Raw genomic sequence first — 25,172 nt, 5'->3', positions numbered from 1 at the left:
TGGAGCAAATTCGGTTGTATCTTAGGGCTTGGCTGTAGACAATGGATCGTGTGATGTGTCTTGGATGGAAGCCGGAGGCATGTAGGTACGTATAGCGGTCAGTAGGTTTCCGGTATAGGGTGGTGTTTATGTGACCATGACTTATTTGTACTGTAGTGTCCAGGAAGTGGATCTCTTGTGTGGACTGGTCCAGGCTGAGGTTGATGGTGGGGTGGAAATTGTTGAAGTCCAGGTGGAATTCTTCAAGGGCCTCCTTTCCGTGGGTCCATATGATGAAGATGTCGTCAATGTAGCGCAAGTAGAGGAGGGGCACTAGGGGACGAGAGCTGAGGAAGCGTTGTTCTAAGTCAGCCATAAAAATGTTGGCATACTGTGGGGCCATGCGAGTACCCATAGCAGTGCCACTGACTTGAAGGTATAAGTTGTCCCCAAATCTGAAGTGGTTGTGGGTGAGGACAAAGTCACAAAGCTCAGCCACCAGGCTTGCTGTGGCCTCATCAGGGATACTGTTCCTGACAGCTTGTAGTCCATCCTCATGTAGAATATTGGTATAAAGTGCTTCTACATGCATGGTGGCCAGGATGGTGTTTCCAGGAAGAACATCAATGCATTGTAGTTTCCTCAGGAAGTTGGTGGTGTCTCGAAGATAGCTGGGAGTGCTGGTAGCATAGGGCCTGAGGAGAGAGGCCAAATAGCCAGATAATCCTGCCGTCAGAGTGCCAATGCCTGAGATGATGGGGCGTCCAGGGTTTCCGGGTTTATGGATCTTGGGTAGCAGATAGAATACCCCTGGTCGGGGTTCTGGGGGTGTGTCCATGTAGATTTGTTCCCGTACTGTAGCTGGGAGTTTCTTGAGCAGATGGTGTAGTTTCTTTTGGTATTCCTCAGTGGGATGAGAGGATAGTGGCCTGTAGAATGTGGTCTTGGAGAGTTGCCTGGCAGCCTCCTGTTCATAATCTGACCTGTTCATTATGACTACAGCACCTCCTTTGTCAGCCCCTTTGATGATAATGTCAGAGTTGTTTCTGAGGCTGTGGATGGCATTGCGTTCTGTACGGCTGAGGTTATGGGACAAGTGATGTTGTTTGTCCACAATTTCAGCCTGTGCACGTCTGCGGAAACACTCTATGTAGAGGTCCAGTCTGTCATTTCGACCGTCAGGAGGAGTCCACGCAGAATTCTTCTTTTTGTAGTGTTGGTAGGAGGGTTCCTGTGGGTCAGTGCACTGTTCAGTGGTGCGTTGAAAATATTCCTTGAGTCGGAGACGAGGAAAGTAGGCTTCCAGATCACCGCAGAACTGTATCATGTTCGTGGGGACGGTGGGACAGAAAGAGAGTCCCCGAGATAGGACAGACTCTTTTGCTGGGCTAAGCGTGTGGTTGGAAAGATTGACAATGTTGTTAGATGAGTTGAGGGTACCATTGTTATAGCCCCTAGTGGCAGGTATTAGTTTAGATAACTTACAGTCCTTTTTCCTCTGTAGAGAAGTGAAGTGTGCATTGTAAATGGCTTGTCTCATTTTTGTAAAGTCCAGCCACGTGGAAGTTTGTGTAGAAGGCTGGTATTGTATGAGAGTCTCCAGTTCTGAGAGCTCATTCTTGATCTTCTCCTGTCTGCTGTACAGGATGCTGATCAGGTGGTTCCTCAGTTTCTTTGAGAGAGTGTGTGGCACAATCTCTCACCATACTCAGTGTAGTATGTTGATTGCAATGGATTTTTTACCTTCCGTCCTTTTGGTATGATGTCCATCTGTTTGCATTTGGAGAGGAAGATGATGTCTGTCTGTATCTGTGCAAGTTTTTTGTTGAGGTTGATGGATTTCCACTCCATACGGCTAAATTTAGTGCCTTGCATGGTGTCAAGTATCAGGGGGTAGCCATGTTAGTCTGTATCTACAAAAACAACAAGGAGTCTGGTGGCACCTTAAAGACTAACAGATTTATTTGGGCATAAGCTTTCATGAGTAAAAACCTCACTTCTTCGGATGCATAGAGTGAAAGTTACAGATGCAGGCATTCTATACTGACACATGGAGAGCAGGGAGTTACTTCACAAGTGGAGAACCAGTGTTGACAGGGCCAATTCAAAAATCAGGGTGGATGTAGTCCACTCCAAATAATAGATGAGGAGGTGTCAATTCCAGGAGAGGAAAAGCTGCTTCTGTAGTGAGCCAGCCACTCCCAGTCCCTATTCAAGCCCAGATTAATGGTGTTGAATTTGCAAATGAATTTTAGTTCTGCTGTTTCTCTTTGAAGTCTGTTTCTGAAGTTTTTTTTGTTCAATGATAGTGACTTTTAAATCTGTAATAGAATGACCAGGGAGATGGAAGTGTTCACATACTGGCTTATGTATGTTACCATTCCTGATGTCCGACATGGCGACATTAGGGTTTGTCCTTTTCCATTTACCTTTTCCTCCATCCCTCCTTCCTTTCTCTTCATCTCTTACTTCTTTTGTCCTTTCTCTTGTTCCCCTCACACCACCAGGAGTGGGGTGTGTGTGTGTGTGTGTGTGTGTGTGTGGTGATGGTTCTCTTCTCCTCCCCTTGTGGGGAGTTGATCCAAAACTGTGGGGTTGAAATAGTGCTTGGACTCCACTGACAGTAGATGCTGCCATTGTGTGACTTAGCATTAGTGTCTGGGATGACTTGGGTCAAGATCTCAACCTCCCTGCAACCTACTTCACTGCTGTCAGAATCCCTCCTGCACACCCTGTTAGAGCCGCCTCCCAGCCCAACCTGTGTCGGGGTGGAGAAGAGGGTTCTGATGACTTGAGCTGTGGTTTGGAGGTGGAATATCTGTGAAGGGCACTGAGCAGGAGGTAGCAGGAGCTCACCCTAAAAGGAGGGGGGTTGGCTCTGGAGGTTACTAGAAAGGACAAGAAGACTCCATTTTGGGGTTCAGGAGGTGAATTCATCTCTCATTGATGGGCAGGTGCTGGGTGGAAATGCTGCTGGTTCCAGGTTCCCTTAATTCCCCCTGATTCCTCGGGGCGTTTGAGTCTCTGACAGGTTCTCGTTCCCTTGCAGCAGGAGGACGTCACGGCCAAAATGATGCACCAGCTCCGCATCATCCTGCACTTACGCCACGTGCCTGAGACACTGCAGGGGCTGCGCCTCTGAGGCCTTCAGGAACTCCCGCTCCCTGCTGCAGGTACTGCTCTGGCTCACTGTAAATGGGGAGCTAGTGGAAGGGGAAATGGAGCCCCCTGGCACTCACTAAAAGGGAAAGTGATGGATTCTCCATCTCTTAATGTCATTTAATTTAGACTAGATACCTTTCTGGAATGTTTGTACCCAAAAAGTAACTATTGTACTATACAGGAAGCCCATGATATGCAGGGGCTTAGATGAGATGCTCTAAAGGTCTCTTCTGGCCATAAAGTGTAGTAATTTTGGAAACACGGAGTGTAGCATTGGGAGCAGCCTCTGATGTTTTATTGTCTAGCCGGCTTGCTTCCTAGAATGAAGACCCATTGAGTGGGGTGATTCACACAGTGTAGCTCAAACCTTCAAAGTGTCAGGCCAGCAGGAGGACATTAGCACTTCAGGGTTTGGTTGGGTGTGGCAGTGACATCACAAAGGCCTTTTGCAGGACGTCAGCTTATTGGTCAAATGTGTTAGGGAGGTGGTGACCTCAGAGAGAGATGCTGACATCAGAGAGAGATGCTGACATGAGGGCCAGGGAAACCTCAGAGACCCCTCTGGCTTTGCTTCAGCAAGTCTCCTCCTTGAGGTCTCTCTTTGAGGAAAGTAAGTGCCTCGGAGAGGTTTGTATCCTGTTCAGTCTGATCCACCTGGTGCCAGCTGAATTCTAAGCATGGAAAACACTAGTTCAAGGTGGCAGAATTTTATTCCCTCCCTGGGATTTTGTCCCGTAGAATCACTGGGGACATTAGTGTTTGTCCTTTTCGTTTTACCTTTTCCTCCCTCCCTCCTTCCTTTCTCTTCATCTCTTACTTCTTTTGTCCTTTCTCCTGTTCCCCTCCCACCACCGGGAGTGGTTTGTGTGTGTGTGTGTGTTTGTGTGTTGCTGGGGGTGCTCTTCACCTCCCTTTGTGGGGAGTTCATCCAAACCTGTGTGGTTGAAATAGTGCTTGGACTCCACGGACACTAGATGCTGCCATCGTGTGGATTAGCATTGGTGTCTGGGATGACTTGGGGCAAGATCTCAACCTCCCCGGAACCCACTTCACTGCTGGCAGAATCCCTCCTGCCACCCCTGCTAGAGCCGCCTCTCTGGCCAACCTGGGTGGGGGTGCAGAAGAGGGTTCTGATAACTTGAGCTGTGGTTTGGTGGTGGAACATCTGTCAAGGGCACTGAGAGGGAGGTAGCAGCAGCTCACCCTTCAAGGAGGGGATTTGGCACTGGAGGTTACTAGAAAGGACAAGAAGACTCCATTCTGGGGTTCAGGAGGTGAATTCATCCCTCAGTGGTGGGCAGGTGCTGAGTGGAAATACTGCTGGTTCCCGGTGTCCTTAATTCCCCCTGATTCCTCGGGGCGTTTGAGTCTCTGACAGGTTCTCGTTCCCTTGCAGCAGGAGGACGTCACGGCAAAAGTGATGCACCCGCATCATCCGCCACTTGCGCCAGGTGCCTGAGACACTGCATGGGTTGTTCCTCTGAGTCTTTCAGCAACTCCCGCTCCCTGCTGCAGGTACTGCTCTGTCTCACTGTAAATGGGCAACTAGTGGAAGGGGAAATGGAGCCCCCTGGCACTCACTAAAAGGGAAAGTGGTGGATTCTCCATCTCTTGATGTCATTGAATGAAGACTAGATGCCTTTCTGGAATGTGTGTGCCCAAAAAGTAACTATTGTACTATACAGGAAGCGTATGATATGCAGGGGCTTAGATGAGATGCTCTAAAGGTCTCTTGTGGCCATAAAGTCTACAAATTTTGGAAACACTGAGTGTAGTATTGGGAGCAGCCTGTGATGTTTTACTGTCTAGCCGGCTTGCTTCCTAGAATGAAGACGCATTGAGTGGGGTGATCCACAGAGAGTACCTGTGTCAAGGCTGTATCCCCACTTTGAAGTTTAGGGTACAAATGTAGGGGCCTGCATGAAAACTTCTAAGCTTAACCACCATCCCAAGGCTAATTTCCTCCCCTGGGTAGCCTTGAGAAACCTTTCACCAATTCCCTGGTGAATACAGATCCAACCCCCTTGGATCTAAAAGAAGGAGAAATTAACCATTCCCCTCCTTCCTCCCACCAACTCCTGGTGAATCAAGATCCAAACTCCTTGGATCTTAAAACAAGGAAAAATCAATCAGGTTCTTAAAAATAAGGCTTTTAATTAAAGAAAAAGGTAAAAATCATCTCTGTAAAATCAGTATGGAAATTAACCTTACAGGGTAATCAAACTTAAAGAGCTCAGAGGACTCCCCTCTAGTCTTAGGTTCAAAGTACAGCAAACAAAGATAAACACTCTAGTAAAAGGTACATTTACAAGTTGAGAAAACAAAGGAAAACTAACGCGCCTTGTTTGAAATAGGAGAGACTTGTTTAGAAAGATGTGGAGAACCTGGATTGATGTCTGGTCCCTCTCAGTCCCGAGGGCGAACACCCACACAAACAAAGAACACAAACAAAAGCCTTCCCCTCCCCAAGATTTGAAAGTATCTTGTCCCCTTATTGGTCCTTTAGGTCAGATGCCAGCCAGGTTACCTGAGCTTCTTAACCCTTTAGAGGGAAAAGGATTTTGGAGTCTCTGGCTAGGAGGATTTTATAGTACTGTACACAGGACAGCTGTTACCCTTCCCTTTATAGTTATGACAACCTCAAACCTTCAAAGTGTCAGGCCAGCAGCAGGACATTAGCACTTCAGGGTTTGGTTGGGTGTGGCAGTGACATCACAAAGGCCTTTTGCAGGATGTCAGCTTATTGGTCAAATGTGTTAGGGAGGTGGTGACCTCAGAGAGAGATGCTGACATCAGCCTGGCAGGAAAGGAGCACAGGGCCAGGGAAACCTCAGAGACCCTGTGGCTTTGCTTCAGCAAGTCTCCTTCTCGGGGTCTTTCTTTGAGGACTGAGAGAGTATTAGGGTTCACGTACGTGAGTGCGTGCAGGAGCCTCTTTCGAGTTTTCTCCTTTCCTTTTACTGATTTTACTAGAAAACAGACGTCCCTGTTTAGAAGGTAAGAGCCTCCAAGAGGTTTTGGCAGCTGCTCAGTCTGATCCACGTGGTGCCAGCTGAATTCTAGGCATGGAAAACAGTAGTTTAAGATGGCAGAATTTTATTCCATCCCTTGGATTTTGTGCCGTAGAATCACTGGGGACATTAGGGTTTGTCCTTTTTGTTTTACCTTTTCCTCCATCCCTCCTTCCTTTCTCTTCGTCTCTTACTTCTTTTGTCCTTTCTCCTGTTCCTCGAAAACTGTGGGGTTGAAATAGTGTTTGGACTCCACTGACACTAGATGCTGCCATCCTGTGGCTTAGCATTAGTGTCTGGGATGACTTGGGTCAAGATCTCAACTTCCCCGCAACCCACTTCACTGCTGCCAGAATCCCTCCTGCCCCACCTGCTAGAGCCGCCTCCCTGGCCAACCTGGGTGGGGGTGGAGAACAGTGTTTTTTTCATACATTCATAGATTATCGGACTGGAAGGGACCTCGAGAGGTCATCGAGTCCAGTCCCCTGCCCGCGTGGCAGGACCAAATACCATCTAGACCATCCCTGATAGACATTTATCTAACCTACTTTTAAATATCTCAAGAGATGGAGATTCCACAACCTCCCTCGGCAATGTATTCCAGTGTTTAACCACCCTGACAGTTAGGAACTTTTTCCTAATGTCCAACCTAGACCTCCCTTGCTGCACTTTAAACCCATTGCTTCTGGTTCTATCCTTAGAGGCTAAGGTGAACAAGTTTTCTCCCTCCTCCTTATGACACCCTTTTAAATACCTGAAAACTGCTATCATGTCTCCTCTCAGTCTTCTCTTTTCCAAACTAAACAAAGCCAATTCTTTCAGCCTTCCTTCATAGGTCATGTTCTCAAGACCTTTAATCATTCTTGTTGCTCTTCTCTGGACCCTTTCCAATTTCTCCACATCTTTTTTAAAATGCGGTGCCCAGAACTGGACACAATACTCCAGCTGAGGCCTAACCAGAGCAGAGTAGAGCGGAAGAATGACTTCTCGTGTCTTGCTCACAACACACCTGTTAATACATCCCAGAATCAGGTTTGCTTTTTTTGCAAGAGCATCACACTGTTGACTCATATTTAGCTTGTGGTCCACTATAACCCCTAGATCCCTTTCTGCCGTACTCCTTCCTAGACAGTCTCTTCCCATTCTGTATGTGTGAAACTGATTGTTCCTTCCTAAGTGGAGCACTTTGCATTTGTCTTTGTTAAACTTCATCCTGTTTAACTCAGACCATTTCTCCAATTTGTCCAGATCATTTTGAATGATGACCCTGTCCTCCAAAGCAGTTGCAATCCCTCCCAGTTTGGTATCATCCGCAAACTTAATAAGCGTACTTTCTATGCCAATATCTAAGTCGTTGATGAAGATATTGAACAGCGCCGGTCCCAAAACAGACCCCTGCGATACCCCACTCGTTATGGCTTTCCAGCAGGATTGGGAACTATTAATAACAACTCTCTGAGTACGGTTATCCAGGCAGTTATGCACCCACCTTATAGTAGCCCCATCTAAATTGTATTTGCCTAGTTTATCAATAAGAATATCATGCGAGACCGTATCAAATGCCTTACTAAAGTCTAGGTATACCACATCCACAGCCTCACCCTTCTCCACAAGGCTCGTTATCCTATCAAAGAAAGCTATCAGATTGGTTTGACATGATTTGTTCTTCACAAATCCATGCTGGCTGTTCCCTATCACCTTACCACCTTCCAAGTGTTTGCAGATGATTTCCTTAATTACTTGCTCCATTATCTTCCCTGGCACAGAAGTTAAACTCACTGGGGTCTGTAGTTTCCTGGGTTGTTTTTATTTCCCTTTTTATAGATGGGCACTATATTTGCCCTTTTCCAGTCTTCTGGAATCTCTCCCGTCTCCCATGATTTTCCAAAGATAATAGCTAGAGGCTCAGATACCTCCTCTATTAGCTCCTTGAGTATTCTAGGATGCATTTCATCAGGCCCGGGTGACTTGCAGGCATCTAACTTTTCTAAGTGATTTTTAACTTGTTCTTTTTTTATTTTATCTGCTAAAGCTACCCCCTTCCCATTAGCATTCACTATGTTAGGCATTCCTTCAGACTTCTCGGTGAAGACCGAAACAAAGAAGTCATTAAGCATCTCCGCCATTTCCAAGTTTCCTGTTACTGTTTCTCCCTCTTCACTAAGCAGTGGGCCTACCCTGTCTTTGGTCTTCCTCTTGCTTCTAATGTATTGATAAAAAGTCTTCTTGTTTCCCTTTATTCCCGTAGCTAGTTTGAGCTCATTTTGTGCCTTTGCCTTTCTAATCTTGCCCCTGCATTCCTGTGTTGTTTGCCTATATTCATCCTTTGTAATCTGTCCCAGTTTCCATTTTTGATATGACTCCTTTTTATTTTTTAGATCATGCAAGATCTCATGGTTAAGCCAAGGTGGTCTTTTGCCACATTTTCTATCTTTCCTAACCAGCGGAATAGCTTGCTTTTGGGCCCTTAATAGTGTCCCTTTGAAAAACTGCCAACTCTCCTCAGTTGTTTTTCCCCTCAGTCTTGATTCCCATGGGACCTTACCTATCAGCTCTCTGAGCTTACCAAAATCTGCCTTCCTGAAATCCATTGTCTCTATTTTGCTGTTCTCCCTTCTACCCTTCCTTAGAATTGCAAACTCTATGATTTCATGATCACTTTCACCCAGGCTGCCTTCTACTTTCAAATTCTCAACGAGTTCCTCCCTATTTGTTAAAATCAAGTCTAGAACAGCTTCCCCCCAGTAGCTTTTTCAACCTTCTGAAATAAAAAGTTGTCTCCAATGCAGTCCAGGAATTTGTTGGATAGTCTGTGCCCCGCTGTGTTATTTTCCCAACATATAGCCGGATAGTTGAAGTCCCCCATCACCACCAAATCTTGGGCTTTGGATGATTTTGTTAGTTGCTTAAAAAAAGCCTCATCCACCTCTTCCACCTGGTTAGGTGGCCTGTAGTAGACTCCTAGCATGACATCTCCCTTGTTTTTTACCCCTTTTAGCCTAACCCAGAGACTCTCAACACTTCCGTCTCCTATGTCCATCTCTACCTCAGTCCAAGTGTGTACATTTTTAATATACAAGGCAACACCTCCTCCCTTTTTCCCCTGTCTATCCTTCCTGAGCAAGCTGTACCCATCCACACCAACATTCCAATCATGTGTATTATCCCACCAAGTTTCAGTGATGCCAACAATGTCATAGTTGTATTTATTTATTAGCACTTCCAGTTCTTCCTGCTTATTCCCCATACTTCTCGCATTTGTATATAGGCATCTAAGATACTGGTTTGATCTTTCCTCCCAGTTTTGTCCTGACCCTCCTTTCTCTCTGACAATATAGCCCACACTCCCTCTCGTTTTTGACCCATCTCCCCGGTCTCCATGTTCCCCACTTACCTGTGGGCTTTGCTCACCTGTCCCCGTCGAACCTAGTTTAAAGCCCTCCTCACTAGGTTAGCCAGTCTGTGTCCAAAGGTACTAATAACTTGAGCTGTGGTTTGGAGGTGGAACAGCTGTCAAGGGCACTGAGAGGGAGATAGCAGGAGCTCATCCTTCAAGGAGGGGGGTTGGCACTGGAGGTTACTAGAAAGGACAAGAAGACTCCATTCTGGGGTTCAGGAGGTGAATTTATCCCTCAGTGGTGGGCAGGTGATGGGTGGAAGTAGTGCTGGTTCCAGGTGCCCTTAATTCCCGCTGATTCCTCGGGGCGTTTGAGTCTCTGACAGGTTCTCGTTCCCTTGCAGCAGGAGGACGTCACGGCCAAAAGTGATGCACCAGCTCCGCATCATCCGGCACTTGCGCCAGATTCCTGAGACACTGCAGGGGCTGTGCCTCTGAGGCCATCAGCAACTCCCGCTCCCTGCTGCAGGTACTGCTCTGGCTCACTGTAAATGGGGAGCTAGTGGAAGGGGTAATGGAGCCCCCTGGCACTCACTAAAAGGGAAAGTGGTGGATTCTCTATCTCTTGACGTCATTGAAGGAAGACTAGATGCCTTTCTGGAATGTGTGTGCCCAAAGAGTAACTATTGTACTATACAGCAAGCCTATGGTATGCAAGGGGTTAGATGAGATGCTCTAAAGGTCTCTTCTGGCCATAAAGTCCCCTAATGTTGGAAACACTGAGTGTAGCATTGGGAGCAGCCTCTGATGTTTTACCGTCTAGCCGGCTTGCTTCCTAGAATGAACAGGCATTGAGTGGGGTGATCCACAGAGAGTAGCTGAAACCTTCAAAGTGTCAGGCCAGCAGCAGGACATTAGCACTTCTGGGGAAGGGTGGGTGTGGCAGTGATATCACAAAGGCCTTTTGCAGGACGTCAGCCTATTGGTCAAAGGTGTTAGGGAGGTGGTGACCTCCGAGAGAGATGCTGACATCAGCCTGGCAGGACAGGAGCACAGGGCCAGGGAAACCTCAGAGACCCTGTGGCTTTGCTTCAGCAAGTCTCCTTCTCGAGGTCTCTCTTTGAGGACTGAGAGAGTGTTAGGGTTGACGTATGTGAGTGTGAGCAGGAGCCTCTTTCGAGTTTTCTCCTTTCCTTTTGACGGATTTTACTAGAAAACAGACGTCCCTATTTAGAAGGTAAGAGCCTCCAAGAGGTTTTGGAACCTGCTCAGTCTGATCCATCTGGTGCCAGCTGAATTCTAGGCATGGAAAACAGTAGTTTAAGATGGCAGAATTTTATTCCCTCCCTGGGATTTTGTCTGGTAGAATCACTGGGGACATTAGGGTTTGTCCTTTTCGTTTTACCTTTTCCTCCATCCCTCCTTCCTTTCTCTTCATCTCTTACTTCTTTTGTCCTTTCTCCTGTTCCCCTTTCACCACCAGGAGTGGTGTGTGTGTGTGTTTGTGTGTGTGTTGCTGGGGGTGCTCTTCACCTCCCCTTGTGGGGAGTTCATCCAAAACTGTATGGTTGAAATAGTGCTTGGACTCCACTACACTAGATGCTGCCATCCTGTGGCTTAGCATTAGTGTCTGGGATGACTTGGGGCAAGATCTCAACCTCCCCTCAACCCACTTCACTTCTGGCAGAATCCCTCCTGCCCCCCCCGCTAGAGCCGCCTCGATGCCCAACATAGTTGGGGGTGCAGAAGAGGGTTCTGATAACTTGAGGTTTGGTTTGGAGGTGGAACAGCTGTGAAGAACACTGAGGGGGAGGTAGCAGGAGCTAATCCTACAAGGACGGGGGTTGGCACTGGAGGATACTAGAAAGGACAAGAAGACTCCATTCTGGCGTTCAGGAGGTGAATTCATCCCTCAGCGGTGGGCAGGTGGTGGGTGGAAATACTGCTGGTTCCAGGTGCCCTTAATTCCCCGTGATTCCTCGGGGCCTTTGAGTCTCTGACAGGTTCTCGTTCCCTTGCAGCAGGAGGACGTCACGGCCAAAGTGATGCACCAGCTCCGCATCATCCGGCACTTGTGCCAGGTGCCTGAGACACTGCAGGGGCTGTTCCTCTGAGGCCTTCAGCAACTCCCGCTCCCTGCTGCAGGTACTGCTCTGGCTCACTGTAAATGGGGAGCTAGTGGAAGGGGAAATGGAGCCCCCTGGCCCTCACTAAAAGGGAAAGTGGTGGATTCTCCATCTCTTGATGTCATTGAATGAAGACTAGATGCCTTTCTGGAATGTGTGTGCCCAAAGAGTAACTATTGTACTATACAGTAAGCCTATGATATGCAGCGGGTTAGATTAGATGCTCTAAATGTCTCTTCTGACCATAAAGTCTACTAATTTTGGAAACACTGAGTGTAGCATTGGGAGCAGCCTCTGATGTTTTACTGTCTAGCCCGCTTGCTTCCTAGAATGAGGATGCATTGAGTGGGGTGATGCACAGAGAGTAGCTCAAACCTTCAAAGTGTCAGGCCAGTAGCAGGACATTAGCACTTTAGGGTTTGGTTGGGTGTGGCAGTGATATCACAAAGGCCTTATCCTGGACCTCAGCCTATGGGTCAAAGGTGTTAGGGAGGTGGTTACCTGAGAGAGAGATGCTGACATCAGCGAGGCAGGACAGGAGCGCAGGGCCAGGGAAACCTCAGAGACCCCTTTGGCTTTGCTTTAGCAAGTCTCCTTCTCGAGGTCTCCCTTTTTAGGACTCAGAGAGTATTAGGGTTCAAGTATGTGAGTGCGAGGAGGAACCTCTTTCGAGTTTCTCCTTTTATTGATTTTACTAGAAAACAGACGTGCCTGTTGAGAAGGTAAGAACCTTGGAGAGGTTTTTAACCTGCTCAGTCTGCAGTCTGATCCATCTGGTGCCAGCTGAATTCTAGGCATGGAAAACACTAGTTCAAAGTGGCAGAATTGTATAGCCCACCTGGGATTTTGTGCCGTAGAATCACTGGGGACATTAGGGTTTGTCCTTTTCGTTTTACCTTTTCCTCCATCCCTCCTTGCTTTCTCTTGTTCCCCTCCCACCACCAGGAGTGGTGTGTGTGTGTGTGTTGCTGGGGGTGCTCTTCACCTCCCCTTGTGGGAAGTTGACACTGCAAGGGCTGTGCCTCTGTGGACATCAGCAACTCCCACTCCCTGCTGCAGGTACTGCTCTGGCTCACTGTAAATGGGGTGCTAGTGGAAGGGGAAATGGAGCCCCCTGGCCCTCACTAAAAGGGAAAGTGGTGGATTCTCCATCTCTTGATGTCATTGAATGAAGACTAGATGCCTTTCTGGAATGTGTGTGCCCAAAGAGTAACTATTGTACTATACAGTAAGCCTATGATATGCAGCGGGTTAGATTAGATGCTCTAAATGTCTCTTCTGACCATAAAGTCTACTAATTTTGGAAACACTGAGTGTAGCATTGGGAGCAGCCTCTGATGTTTTACTGTCTAGCCCGCTTGCTTCCTAGAATGAGGATGCATTGAGTGGGGTGATCCACAGAGAGTAGCTCAAACCTTCATAGTGTCAGGCCAGCAGCAGGACATTAGCATTTAAGGGTTTGATTGGTGGCAGTGATATCACAAAGGTCTTTTGCAGGACCTCAGCATATTGGTCAAAGGTGTTAGGGAGGTGGTAACCTCAGAGAGAGATGCTGCCATCAGCGAGGCAGGACAGGGGCGCATGGCCAGGGAAACCTCAGAGACCCCTCTGGCTTTGCTTCAGCAAGTCTTCTTCTCGAGGTTTCTCTTGAGGACTGAGAGAGTATTAGGATTCACGTATTTGAGTGAGAGCAGGAGCCTCTTTCGAGTTGTCTCCTTTCCTTTTACTGATTTTACTAGAAAACAGACATCCCTGTTTAGAAAGTAAGAGCCTCCAAGAGGTTTTGGAACCTGCTCAGTCTGATCCATCTGGTGCCAGCTGAGTTCTAGGCATGGAAAACACTAGTTCAAGGTGGCAGAATTTTAATCCCTCCCTGTAATTTTGTCTGGTAGAATCACTGGGGACATTAGGGTTTGTCCTTTTCGTTTTACCTTTTCCTCCATCCCTCCTTCCTTTCTCTTCATCTCTTACTTCTTTTGTCCTTTCTCTTGTTCCCCTCACACCACCAGGAGTGGTGTGTGTGTGTGTGTGTGTGTGGTGCTGATGGTTCTCTTCTCCTCCCCTTGTGGGGAGTTGATCCAAAACTGTGGGGTTGAAATAGTGCTTGGACCCCACTGACAGTAGATGCTGCCATTGTGTGACTTAGCATTAGTGTCTGGGATGACTTGGGTCAAGATCTCAACCTCCCTGCAACCCACTTCACTGCTGTCAGAATCCCTCCTGCACACCCTGTTAGAGCCGCCTCCGAGCCCAACCTGTGTCGGGGTGGAGAAGAGGGTTCTGATGACTTGAGCTGTGGTTTGGAGGTGGAATATCTGTGAAGGGCACTGAGCAGGAGGTAGCAGGAGCTCACCCTTCAAGGAGGGGGGTTGGATCTGGAGGTTTCTAGAAAGGACAAGAAGACTCCATTTTGGGGTTCAGGAGGTGAATTCATCTCTCATTGATGGGCAGGTGCTGGGTGGAAATACTGCTGGTTCCAGGTTCCCTTAATTCCCCCTGATTCCTCGGGGCGTTTGAGTCTCTGACAGGTTCTCGTTCCCTTGCAGCAGGAGGACGTCACGGCCAAAAGTGATGCACCAGCTCCGCATCATCCGGCACTTGCGCCAGATTCCTGAGACAGTGCAGGGGCTGTGCCTCTGAGGCCATCAGCAACTCCCGCTCCCTGCTGCAGGTACTGCTCTGGCTCACTGTAAATGGGGAGCTAGTGGAAGGGGAAATGGAGCCCCCTGGCACTCACTAAAAGGGAAAGTGATGGATTCTCCATCTCTTAATGTCATTTAATTTAGACTAGATACCTTTCTGGAATGTTTGTGCCCAAAAAGTAACTATTGTACTATACAGGAAGCCCATGATATGCAGGGGCTTAGATGAGATGCTCTAAAGGTCTCTTGTGGCCATAAAGTCTACAAATTTTGGAAACACTGAGTGTAGTATTGGGAGCAGCCTGTGATGTTTTACTGTCTAGCCGGCTTGCTTCCTAGAATGAAGACGCATTGAGTGGGGTGATCCACAGAGAGTACCTGTGTCAAGGCTGTATCCCCGCTTTGAAGTTTAGGGTACAAATGTAGGGGCCTGCATGAAAACCTCTAAGCTTAACCACCATCCCAAGGCTAATTTCCTCCCCTGGGTAGCCTTGAGAAACCTTTCAGCAATTCCCTGGTGAATACAGATCCAAACCCCTTGGATCTTAAAACAAGGAGAAATAAACCATCCCCCCTCCTTCCTCCCACCAACTCCTGGTGAATCAAGATCCAAACTCCTTGTGACTTTCATAGAATCATAGAATCATAGAATATCAGGGTTGGAAGGGACCTCAAGAGGTCATCTACTCCAACCCCGTCCTCAAAGCAGGACCAATTCCCAACTAAATCATCCCATCCAGGGCTTTGTCAAGCCGGGCCTTAAAAACCTCCAAGGAAGGAGACTCCACCACCTCCCTAGTTAACGCATTCTAGTGCTTCACCACCCTCCTTGTGAAATAGTGTTTCCTAATATCCAACCTGGACCTCCCCCACTGCAACTTGAGACCATTGCTCCTTGTTCTGTCATCTGCCACCACTGAGAACAACCGAGCTCCATCCTCTTTGGAACCCCCCTTCACGTAGTTGAAGGCTGCTATCAAATCCCCCCTCATTCTTCTCTTCTGGAGACTAAACAATCCCAGTTCCCTCAGCCTCTCCTCATAAGTCATGTGCTCCAGACCCCTAATCATTTTTGTTGCTCTCCACTGGACTCTTTCCAATTTTTCCACATCCTTCTTGTAGTGTGGGGCCTGTCGGAGAAAAACAGAGTTCTCACTATTTGTTTAGGTACAGCAAGTCAGATGCTTTATTAACGCTCACAATTGCCCAGAGGGAGAGAGCTAAGCAGGTCTCTCCCAGGTAACTAATTACAGCAAGCATTTATACCTTTCATTACAGAAATAACGAGGGACAGCTGCGTTTTGTTTATACATAGGCCATCTTGATATCTCATTTCTTCACTTGTTTTGACTCTTGCCAACATAGAATATTTTCTATACCTTATCTACACAAGGTCTTCTACACCTTATCTATACCAGGTCATAATGACTTCTTACACAGTTCTTTCTCACCCGCCTCACACATTCCTCGCTTCTACAAATCTCGCGTTATTAGGGTTACAGTTAGCCTAACTCTTGCTAACGAACTGTCATGCATTGCATCCCCTTCCTGTGAGCTCTTTCTCTGCTTCCACAGGCCCAAAACTGGACACAGTATTCCAGATGAGGCCTCACCAATGTCGAATAAAGGGGAACGATCACGTTCCTCGATCTGCTGGCAATGCCCCTACTTATACAGCCCAAAATGCCGTTAGCCTTCTTGGCCACAAGAGCACACTGTTGACTCATATCCAGCTTCTCGTCCACTGTGACCCCTAGGTCCTTTTCTGCAGAACTGCTACCTAGCCATTCGGTCCCTAGTCTGTAGCAGTGCATGGGATTCTTCCGTCCTAAGTGCAGGACTCTGCACTTGTCCTTGTTGAACTTCATCAGGTTTTTTTTGGCCCAATCCTCTAATTTGTCTAGGTCCCTCTGTATCCGATCCCTACCCTCTAGCGTATCTACCACGCCTCCTAGTTTAGTGTCATCTGCAAACTTGCTGAGAGTGCAGTCCACACCATCCTCCAGATCATTAATAAAGATATTAAACAAAACCGGCCCCAGGACCGACCCTTGGGGCACTACTCCGCTTGAAACCGGCTGCCAACTAGACATGGAGCCATTGATCACTACCCGTTGAGCCCGACGATCCAGCCAGCTTTCTATCCACCTTACAGTCCATTCATCCATCCCATACTTCTTTAACTTGGTGGCAAGAATACTGTGGGAGAGCGTATCAAAAGCTTTGCTAAAGTCAAGGAATAACACATCCACTGCTTTCCCCTCATCCACAGAGCCAGTTATCTCATCATAGAAGGCAATTAGGTTAGTCAGGCACGACTTGCCCTTGGTGAATCCATGCTGACTGTTCCTGATCACTTTCCTCTCCTCTAAGTGTTTCATCATTGATTCCTTGAGGACCTGCTCCATGATTTTTCCAGGGACTGAGGTGAGGCTGACTGGCCTGTAGTTCCCCGGATCCTCCTCCTTCCCTTTTTTAAAGATGGGCACTACATTAGCCTTTTTCCAGTCATCCGGGACCTCCCTCGATCGCCATGAGTTTTCAAAAATAATGGCTAATGGCTGTGCAATCTCATCCGCCAAGTCCTTTAGCACCCTCGGATGCAGCGCATCCAGCCCCATGGAGTTGTGCACGTCCAGTTTTTCTAAATAGTCCCGAACCACTTCTTTCTCCACAGAGGGCTGGTCACCTTCTCCCCATATTGTGCTGCCCAGTGCAGCAGTCTGGGAGCTGACCTTGTTCGTGAAGACAGAGGCAAAAAAAGCATTGAGTACATTAGCTTTTTCCACATCCTCAGTCACTAGGTTGCCTCCCTCATTCAGTAAGGGGCCCACACTTTCCTTGACTTTCTTCTTGTTGCTAACATACCTGAAGAAACCCTTCTTGTTACTCTTAACATCTCTTGCTAGCTGCAACTCCAAGTGTGATTTGGCCTTCCTGATTTCACTCCTGCATGCCTGAGCAATATTTTTATACTCCTCCCTGGTCATTTGTCCAATCTTCCACTTCTTGTAAGCTTCTTTTTTGCGTTTAAGATCAGCAAGGATTTCACTGTTTAGCCAAGCTGGTGGCCTGCCATATTTACTATTCTTTCTACACATCGGGATGGTTTGTTCCTGCAACCGCAATAAGGATTCTTTAAAATACAGCCAGCTCTCCTGGACCCCTTTGCCCTTCATGTTATTCTCCCAGGGGATCCTGCCCATCTGTTCCCTGAGGGAGTCAAAGTCTGCTTTTCTGAAGTCCAGGGTCCGTATTCTGCTGCTCTCCTTTCTTCCTTGTGTCAGGATCCTGAACTCGACCATCTCATGGTCACTGCCTCCCAGGTTCCCATCCACTTTTGCTTCCCCTACTAATTCTTCCCTGTTTGTGAGCAGCAGGTCGAGAAAAGCTCTGCCCCTAGTTGGTTCCTCCAGCACTTGCACCAGGAAATTGTGCCCTACACTTTCCAAAAACTTCCTGGATTGTCTGTGCACCGCTGTATTGCTCTCCTAGCAGATATCAGGGTGATTAAAGTCTCCCATGAGAACCAGGGCCTGCGATCTAGCAACTTCTGCTAGTTGCCAGAAGAAAGCCTCGTCCACCTCATCCCCCTGGTCTGGTGGTCTATACCAGACTCCAACCGTGACATCCCCCTTGTTGCTCACACTTCTCAACTTTATCCAGAGACTCTCAGGTTTTTCTACAGTTTCATACCGGACCTCTGAGCACTCATACTCCTCTCTTACATACAATGCAACTCCCCCACCTTTTCTGCCCTGCCTGTCCTTCCTGAACAGTTTATATCCATCCATGACAGTACTCCAGTCATGTGAGTTATCCCACCAAGTGTCTGTTATTGCTTCAGCAAGTCTCCTTCTCGAGGTCTCTCTTTGAGGACTGAGAGAGTATTAGTGTTCACATGTGTGAGTGCGAGCAGGAGCCTCTTTGGAGTTTTCTCCTTTCCTTTGACGGATTTTACTAGAAAACAGACGTCCCTATTTAGAAGGTAAGAGCCTCCAAGAGGTTTTGGAACCTGCTCAGTCTGATCCATCTGGTGCCAGCTGAATTCTAGGCATGGAAAACACTAGTTTCAGGTGGCAGAATTTTATTCCCTCTGTGGGATTTTGTCCCGTAGAATCACAGGGGACATTAGTGTTTGTCATTTTCGTTTTACCTTTTCCTCCATCCCTCCTTCCTTTCTCTTCATCTCTTACTTCTTTTGTCCTTTCTCCTGTTCACCTGCCACCACCAGGAGTGGTGTGTGTGTGTGTGTGTGTGTGTGTGTGTTGCTGGGGGTGCTCTTCACCTCCCCTTGTGGGAAGTTGATCCAAAACTGTGGGGTTGAAATAGTGCTTGAACTCCAATGACACTAGATGCTGCCATCCTGTGGCTTAGCATTAGTGTCTGGGATGATTGGGGCAAGATCTCAACCTCCCCGCAACCCACTTCACTGCTGGCAGAATCCCTCCTGCCCCCCCTGCTAGAGCCGCCTCCCTGCCCAACCTGGGTGGGGGTGGACAAGAGGGTTCTGATAACTTGAGCTGTGGTTTGGAGGTAGAACAGCTGTCAAGGGTACTGAGGGGGAGGTAGCAGGAGCTCACCCTACAAGGTGGTGGGTTGGCACTGGAGGTTACTAGAAAGGACAAGAAGACTCCATTCTGGGGTTCAGGAGGTGAATTCATCCCTCAGTGGTGGGCAGGTAGTCAGTTTAAATACTGCTGGTTCCAGGTGCCCTTAATTCCCCCTTATTCCTCGGGGCGTTTGCGTCTTTGACAGGTTCTCGTTGCCTTGCAGCAGGAGGACGTCATGGCGAGAGTGATGCACCCGCATCATCCGCCACTTGTGCCAGGTGCCTTAGACACTGCAGGGGCTGTGCCTGTGAGGCCATCAGCAACTCCCGCTCCCTGCTGCAGGTACTGCTCTGGCTCACTGTAAATGGGGTCCTAGTGGAAGGGGAAATGGAGCCCCCTGGCACTCAGTAAAAGGGAAAGTGGTGGATTCTCCATCTCTTGATGTCATTTCATGAAGACTAGATGCCTTTCTGGAATGTGTGTGCCCAAAAAGTACCTATTGTACTATACAGGAAGCCTATGATATGCAGGGGGTTAGATGAGATGTTCTAAAGGTCTCTTCTGGCCATAAAGTGTAGTAATTTTGGAAACACTGAGTGTAGCATTGGGAGCAGCCTCTGATGCTTTACTGTCTAGCCGACTTGCTTCCTAGAATGAAGACGCATCGAGTGGGGTGATCCACAGAGAGTAGCTGAAACCTTCAAAGTGTCAGGCCAGCAGCAGGACATTAGCACTTCAGGGGATGGGTGGGTGTGGCAGTGACATCACAAAGGCCTTTTGCAGTGTAGTAGTTCCGGGGTGGGGCTCGTCCCTTCCTGGGGTACCTGGGAGCCAGGCCGCCCCGCTACAAAGCGAATAACAGTTAGGGCCCAGACCTTTGGGTAGGGGCTGAGCACACAATTAGCAGTTCGGCGCTCAGGCCTTTGTGCAGGGACTGAGGACACAATCAACAGTTCTTCTTCGAGTGCTTGCTCGTATCCATTCCATTAGGTGTGTGCGCGCCGCGTGCACGATCGTCGGAAGATTTTTACCCTAGCAACGCCGGCGGGTCGGCTGTGGAGCCCCCTAGAGTAGCGCCTTCATGGCGCTGAATATATACCCCAGCCGACCCGGCGCCCCCTCAGTTCCTTCTTACCGCCCCTGACGGTCGTTGGAACTGTGGAGCGCTGCTTAGCTGTTCTCCACTCTCCCTAGCTTAGTTTGTTATTCGCAGTTATAGTTATAGTTATAGTCCTAGTGTTTATAGCTAAATAGTTCAATAGTTTTAAAAGTTGTTCTAGTTGTTATAATAGTTCAGGGGATTAAGGGGGTCGTCTCCCCCTTTCTCCCCCGGCCGCGGGGCCGGGCTCATGCCCAACGCTCCCGGCTTCAAGCTGTGCGCCTCCTGCGCTAAGCCTATGCCCACGAGCGACCCGCACGACTCCTGTCTGAAGTGCCTGGGAGAGTCCCATCAAACAGATAAGTGCAAGATCTGTAAGGCCTTCAGACCAAGGACCAAGAAGGAGCGGGACTTTCGGCTCCGGCAACTCCTGATGGAGGCGGCACTTAGTCCGGACGCTCCATCTACAAGTCAGGCCCCGGCACCTAGCGCCTCGGTGCGCAGTGCCCCGGCGGCACCGGCCATGACGACCACGCGAGTGGCGTCAGATGAGCCTCCCCGGCACCGGACCTCGTCGGCGCCGCAAGCACAGCAAGTGCCTCGGCGCCGGTCATTATCCCCAGGGCATAAGAGAGCCCATAAGACGGGGACCTCCGTGCCGAAGACGCTGGCTCTCCCAGTGCCGGGGGTAGAGCCGTGTCCGCCGGTGGAGCACCGGAAACAGGTGCCTCCAGCACCGTCGACTCCGGCGCCGAGGCCGTTGAGTCCGGTGCAGATGGCGTCTCCACCGAGGCCGGCGGTGATACGGTGCCTCCCGTCGACACCAGAGACCTTCGCGGCGGCGAGAGACTTAATAGCTCTCACGGAGCCGGCACCGCCCCAACCACCGGCACTGACGGCACCGTTGACTCGCCCGGTCCAGTTGAGGGGGAAACCTGCCTTGATGCGCCCTCCATCGCAAGGGCTGGAACCTCGGCACCGATCCAGGTCCCGAAGCAGGTCCCCACGCCGCTCGCAGTCCCGGCACCGAATATCACCTCGGCACCGGTCGTACTCGCGGCCAAGATCTTCTTCGCGGCACCGCTCTACGTCTCGGCACCGCTATGATCGTCGGCACCGATCAACGTCGAGACGTAGTTCTCGGCACCGCTACGGTCGCCGCTCGACGTCGAGAGGCCGCTCCCGGTACCGGGCATACTCCAGGTCCTCGTCGAGGTCCAGATCCGACTCCCGGCACCGACGAGGTCATCGGCACCGGTCGCGGTCCCGGCACCGATCGCCGGCACCGCGTGGAGATAGATCATCTCCAGACCGGCACCGTGCGGCACCGCAGCCCACGGGAATCGTCTCGACGCTCTCGGCACCGCCATGGCCATCGAGATCGGGGTCTCGCTCCTCGGAGGACCTCTCGAGATCGGCATACCCCCCCTCAGGGGCAAGCCGAGGAACAGGACTTGGGCCATTGGCAGAACATAACAGAGGACCATTCTCATGGCCCATCTCACTGGTCGTTTTGGACCCCGTGGGCGTACCATCAGGCACAAGGGGCTCCAGTTGCTTCGACCTCTCGCTCCGGTCACTCTGTTAGAAGGGCCCCGGAGTCCACCATCTCTCGGCCTCCGCCAGGGGGCATGGAGGCTTCCGTGTCCGCACCACCTGACGCCCTGGACTCAAGCGCAGGTGATGCTCCGGCCCAGGAGCAGGGAGACCAGGACCCTCCCTTGGATCCTGTTCCACCGGAGGCATCTTCCTCTTCCTCTCCGGATGAGGCAGTGGCGGGCACATCGTGCACAGGTCCACCTCCAATAGATCTTCGGGCTCACCAAGATCTTCTGCGTAGGATGGCCCGTAATATGGACCTGCAGGCGGAGGAGATAGTGGAGGTGCACGACCCCATTGTGAATATCCTCGGAGCGGATGCCCCATCGAGGGTGGCGTTACCCCTGATCCGCACGATACAAGCCAATGTATCTACGATATGGCAGACTCCTGCCTCTATCCCACCCACAGCGAGAGGGGTGGAAAGGAAATACTTTGTCCCGTCTAAAGACTACAGGTACTTGTATACCCACCCCCAGCCGTGTTCACTGGTGGTGGCATCAGTGAACGCAAGGGAGCGCCACGGTCAGCAGGCCGCAGCGCCTAAATCGAAGGAGGCTAAGCGCCTCGATTTATTCGGCCGTAAAGTTTACTCAGCCGGAGGGCTGCAACTTAGAGCGGCTAATCAACAGGCGCTCTTGAGCCGCTATAGCTTTAACTCCTGGAACTCTATGGGGAAGTTCAAGGAGTTGGTTCCCCAAGAGTCCAGGGAGGAGTTTGGAGCCCTGGTGGAGGAGGGTAAGAAGGTGGCTCGGACCTCCTTACAGGCCTCCTTAGACATAGCGGACTCTGCTGCGAGAACCCTGGCCTCAGGTATCGCTATGCGGAGGATCTCCTGGCTCCAGGTTTCGGGTCTGCCTCAGGAACTGCAGCAAACCCTGCAGGATCTGCCCTTTGAAGGACAGGGGTTGTTTTCAGAAAAGACGGACTCTCGCCTGCAGAGCCTCAAGGACTCCAGGACGATCATGCGTTCCTTGGGGATGCATGTTGTGGGCCCTCAGCGCAGGCCATTTAGACCGCAGCCTCAGCGCTTCTACCCCCCCCCCCCCCCGCCTCGTCAGAGACAGGACTCGACCCGGAGGCGAGGACGAGGTGGTAGAAGAAGGTGGACCGGCCCTCAACCTGGTCAGAACCAGGGGCCACCTAGACCACCTTCAGGCCCCAGGCAGAACTTTTGAAGGTGCGGTCGAGGACGGCGCCCCAGTCATCCCACAGGATCCAGCCCCATCCTTTCGGGATCGCCTTTCCCATTTCCACCATGCCTGGTCCCTTATAACCTCGGACCGTTGGGTCCTTCGCACTGTGGACAGGGGATATGCTATCCAGTTTTCCTCAATTCCCCCCTCCCCCCCCCCCTTCCCCGTCCCTCTTCAGGGACCCTTCTCACGAGCAACTTCTTATACAGGAAGTTTCCACGCTCCTTGCTATGGGGGCCATAGAGGAGGTTCCAGTGGAGTTAAGGGGCAGGGGATTCTATTCCCGTTACTTCCTCATTCCCAAGTCCAAAGGAGGTCTGCGACCCATGTTGGACTTGCGCGGACTCAACAAATTCGTAGTAAAGTTGAAGTTCCGCATGGTCCCTTTGGGGACCATTATCCCTTCCCTCGATCCTGGAGACTGGTTCGCCGCCCTCGACATAAAAGATGCATACTTTCACATAGCAATTTACCCGCCTCACAGACGCTTCCTGCGGTTCGTGGTAAGCAAGGTGCACTACCAATTTGCAGTCCTTCCCATACCCAGGGCCTGTGGACTGCACCCCAGATAGCCCTGCACATCAATGTTCGGGAACTGATGGCGGTGCGCCTGGCGTGCCAGGCATTTCTCAATCTCCTACGTGGCCGCTGTGTGTTAGTTCTCATCGACAACACCACTGCCATGTTTTACATCAACAAGCAAGGAGGAGCACGTTCGTCAATTCTATGCCAAGAGGCCATTCGCCTGTGGGACTTCTGCATCGCCCACTCAATCCATCTCACGGCATCGTTCCTCCCTGGAGTCCAGAACACTCTGGCGGACCGACTCAGCAGGTCCTTTCAAACGCACGAGTGGTCTATCCGTCCGGACGTCATACATTCCGTTTTCCAGAAGTGGGGGTTTCCCCAGATAGACCTGTTTGCATCTCGAGACAACAGGAAGTGCCACATGTTCTGCTCCCTGCAAGGTCGAGCTCCGGGCTCCCTCTCGGATGCGTTTCTCCTTTCCTGGAAAGACCACCTGTTTTATGCCTTCCCTCCGTTTCCTCTCGTCCACAAGGTACTGCTCAAATTGCGCAGAGACCAGGCACAGGTGATTCTGATCGCCCCAGCGTGGCCGAGACAACATTGGTACACCACGCTGTTGGAGCTCTCGGTTCAGACACCGATCCCGCTTCCATTATGTCCGGATCTCATCTCTCAGGACCACGGTCGCCTGCGTCACCCCGACCTGCAATCACTCCACCTCACGGAGTGGCTGCTCCATGGTTCACCCAGGCAGAGCAGCAGTGCTCGCACTCTGTCCAACAGATTCTGCTGAGCAGTAGGAAGCCCTCAACACGGACCACGTACCTGGCCAAGTGGAAGCGGTTCTCCTGTTGGTGCGAACAACGAGCCACGTCCCCATTACAGGCACCTATTCCTCTCATATTGGAATATCTCCTCTCCCTAAAACAGCAGGGGTTGGCGATATCTTCAATTAGAGTTCACCTGGCCGCTATATCGGCCTTTCACCCAGGAGAACTCGCGTCCTCGGTATTCTCTAACCCGATGGTCGTTAGATTCCTCAAGGGCTTAGACCGGATGTACCCACAACAACGTCAGCCCGTTCCGACGTGGGACCTCAACCTGGTTCTCTCCAAGCTCACAGGTCCTCCATTCGAGCCACTGGCCACCTGTTCACTTTGTACCTATCCTGGAAGACAGCCTTCCTCGTAGCCATCACCTCAGCAAGGCGCGTTTCTGAACTCAGGGCGCTTACATCCGAGCCCCCTTACACAGTTTTCCATAAGGATAAAGTGCAGCTTCGCCCACATCCTGCCTTTCTCCCTAAGGTGGTTTCTCCATTTCATATCAACCAGGATATATTTCTCCCGGTCTTTCATCCTAAACCACATGCTACTCGCCAGGATCAACGTTTGCATTCTCTGGACGTACGCAGGGCCCTGGCTTTCTATATTGACCGCACAAGGCACTTTAGAAAGACGACGCAACTCTTCGTTGCAGTGGCCGACCGAATGAAAGGCTCACCGGTCTCCTCACAACGCCTATCCTCTTGGATTACGTCTTGCATCCGGACTTGCTATGACCTGGCAGGTGTCTCAGCATCGCACCTCACCGCCCACTCCACGAGGGCCCAAGCTTCCTCGACGGCTTTCCTGGCGCAAGTTCCGATCCAGGACATTTGTAGGGCTGCGGTTTGGTCATCAGTCCACACGTTTACAGCTCACTATGCACTAGTGCAGCAGTCCAGGGACGATGCTGCCTTCGGATCAGCGGTTTTGCACACAGCAATGTCTCACTCCGACCCCACCACCTAAGTTGGGCTTGGGAGTCACCTAATGGAATGGATATGAGCAAGCACTCGAAGAAGAAAAGACGGTTACTCACCGTTGTAACTGTTGTTCTTCGAGATGTGTTGCTCATATCCATTCCAAACCCGCCCCCCGTCCCCACTGTCGGAGTAG

The 25,172-nt window shown here is 50.2% G+C and overlaps 1 long non-coding RNA gene across 3 annotated transcripts in view; it reads left to right on the top strand.

Moving 5' to 3' along the window:
• Positions 1-25,172, top strand: part of LOC135978275 (uncharacterized) — a 50,377-nt gene that overhangs the window by 4,574 nt on the left and 20,631 nt on the right. For 2 of the 3 annotated variants that reach the window (XR_010595704.1, XR_010595703.1), the window contains 4 exons: positions 3,029-3,152; positions 4,538-4,656; positions 9,894-10,018; positions 11,511-11,634. This is a non-coding gene — a long non-coding RNA (uncharacterized LOC135978275). The remainder of the gene's footprint in view (positions 1-3,028; positions 3,153-4,537; positions 4,657-9,893; positions 10,019-11,510; positions 11,635-25,172) is intronic. The other variant, XR_010595705.1, reaches the window with a different exon arrangement.

The sequence above is a fragment of the Chrysemys picta genome, unplaced genomic scaffold (assembly GCF_011386835.1).
Source record: "Chrysemys picta bellii isolate R12L10 unplaced genomic scaffold, ASM1138683v2 scaf201, whole genome shotgun sequence".
Classification (NCBI taxonomy): Eukaryota; Metazoa; Chordata; order Testudines; family Emydidae; genus Chrysemys; species Chrysemys picta.
This window is presented reverse-complemented; position numbering and strand designations above follow the sequence as displayed.